This window comes from Dipodomys spectabilis, unplaced genomic scaffold (assembly GCF_019054845.1).
Source record: "Dipodomys spectabilis isolate Male_0828 unplaced genomic scaffold, ASM1905484v1 ptg000154l, whole genome shotgun sequence".
Taxonomy (NCBI): domain Eukaryota; kingdom Metazoa; phylum Chordata; class Mammalia; order Rodentia; family Heteromyidae; genus Dipodomys; species Dipodomys spectabilis.
The window spans coordinates 2,417,228-2,419,589 of NW_024870831.1; the positions used below are offsets into that span (position 1 = coordinate 2,417,228).

At 35.2% G+C, this 2,362-nt stretch overlaps 1 non-coding gene across 1 annotated transcript; it reads right to left on the reverse strand.

Moving 5' to 3' along the window:
- Positions 1–812: 812 nt before the first annotated feature.
- Positions 813–919, reverse strand: LOC122118495. Its single transcript, XR_006149382.1, has one exon. It is a non-coding gene; the product is annotated as a U6 spliceosomal RNA (small nuclear RNA).
- Positions 920–2,362: the final 1,443 nt, after the last annotated feature.

Here is a 2,362-nt window from a genome sequence, read left to right on the forward strand (position 1 = left end):
CCACAAATACAGTCCCCTCCCCCTTCCCCTGCCTAAATTGTAAAGTTCATTTTTCAACATAGTGTCTTGTGCATCTAAACCTGTATCCTTATTTAAGAATTTTGTATTTCCCTTTCCACTTCCCAAATTAGAGAAACGTATACACAGGATATAGGCGCACCAACTTCAAATACAGTGAAAACAGGGGTTAGAGCGTAGGGGAGGAACATACAAAGGAAAAAAAAATCACATCACACATTATAAGTATCTTAGAAACAATAGCAAGAAACAAAAAAACACTTGTCTGGTTCATTTCCTGTAATATCATCTTATCTGATATGCACATAGCTTATTATCTATTCTGCTTATCCCAGACATACATTAGCTGTTGAAAATAAGGGAAACCATGGGACATATGTTTCTTTCTACTTGGCTTACTTCACTTAATAATTTTTTTTCCAAGTCTTTCCAATTCTTAACAAATTGGGCATTGTCATTCTTTCTGATGGAGGCATAGAATTTCATTGTGTATATATACCACATTTTCATGATCCATTCATCTTCTGTGGGCCATCGGGGTGGGCTCCATATCTTAGATATTGTAAATAATGCTGCAGTAATCATAGTTGTGCTGGTACTTTTAGTATGGTCTTCTTTGTGATCATTTGGGTAAATCCCCAAAAGTGTGATTGCTGGGTCATAGGGGAGCTGTATATGGAGTCTTTTGACGAGCCTCCATACTGCTTTCCAAAGTGATTGAACAAGTTAGCACTCCCACCAAGAATCAAGTAAGGTTCCCTTGTGGCCACATCCTCTCCAGCATCTTTAGTTGTAGAGATATGGAATGATTCAAGAATTTGCATGTCAACCTTGCGCAGGGGCCATATTAATCTTCTCTGTATTGTTCCAATTTTAGTGTATGTGCTGCTGAATTGAGCACAGAGCATTTTTTATATATAAAGTGTAACTGAGTTTTTTAAACTGGACAATTCAAAGAAAAGTAAGTTTTGAAGAATTCTCCTGAAATTTTAGAACCATGTACTTCTTACATAAGCACACATTTAAGAATAGTCAAGATTGACATGTCAAAAACAAAATAATCCCAGATATTGTTGTTCAAGAGATGTGTAGGATGGGGGGGGCAATTGAGTGGGGGGGACGGGGGGAGGCTGGCAAAGGATGGGAAGGGTAAACAAAGGAGGAGGCTGCAATGCTTGATAAGAAATGTACTCATTATCTTGCCCATGTAATTGTAACCCCTCTGTACAGTATGTTCACAAAAAATAAAAATAAAAAGAGATGTGTAGGAGGATTAATTCAAATATTCTGTACAAGGCACCTGTCATAATGAACACTGCAGCAAGTGTTAAGGTATGTTAAAAGTTTTGATATTTTAAATATATTTAATTTTGGTAATTTGCTTATATAGGCCAAAATTGGGACTGTTTGTCAGGTCATACAACTTTTCTATAAATATTTAAGATTTATGGTAGGAGACATATGCTACTAAAATGTACATTTCAGAGTTTATAAAAACATTACTAGTGAGATGTTGCAAAGTCTTAGTTTAAAGAAGCAGATTGAAGAGTTAAGACTTTGTTAACTGCACAGTTTCTCTTAAAATTTTAAGGTTTCCTTACTTTATATGTTAGTGAGGAACAAATGATGATATAAGCCATATGCAAATGATATGATGAGTCATAAAAAAACAATCTTAGTTGGTAACTTTAAAGACTACACATAGCTTATAAAACTCTTGTTGAACATCATAATCTTATTCAGTGTTAAATGTACAGGAATGTGAGGATAGTAAAATCAAATATGTAAGTACACTTCAAATACTGAAAACACTGGTAATTCTTTGGTATTTTATTTTATTAATCATTAATATTTAGTTATTGTGTTTCTTTATTTTTAATATTGTTTCCCTTGTAATACAATAAAACTTTTTGTTATTCATCATCAGGAGGTACTTTAAGAAGGTTACTGGGATGGCCAAACCATTTTTTATAGTTGCATGTAAATTTACAAAAAGCGAAATTAAGAACAAAATATTGATTAAAAATTATCAAGTACAGTCAGAATCAGGAGGGATGATAAATGTCCACACTTAAAATCTTAGCCCTAGGCTGAAGCATTGATATTACAGAGTTGAGGTCACAAAAGTGAGAGATTGTTTTGTTTTGTTTTTTACTTTGATTTTGTTGGCCATGGGGTTGAACTCTGGGGCCTGGGTGCTGTATCTCAGCTCAAGGCTAGTGCTACCACTTGAGCCACAGGACCACTTCCGTCTTTTTCTACTTATGTGATGCTGAGGAATCAAACCTAGGGCCTCATGCATGCAAGGCAGGCACTTTACAACAGCCACCATCCCAGCTCCTGA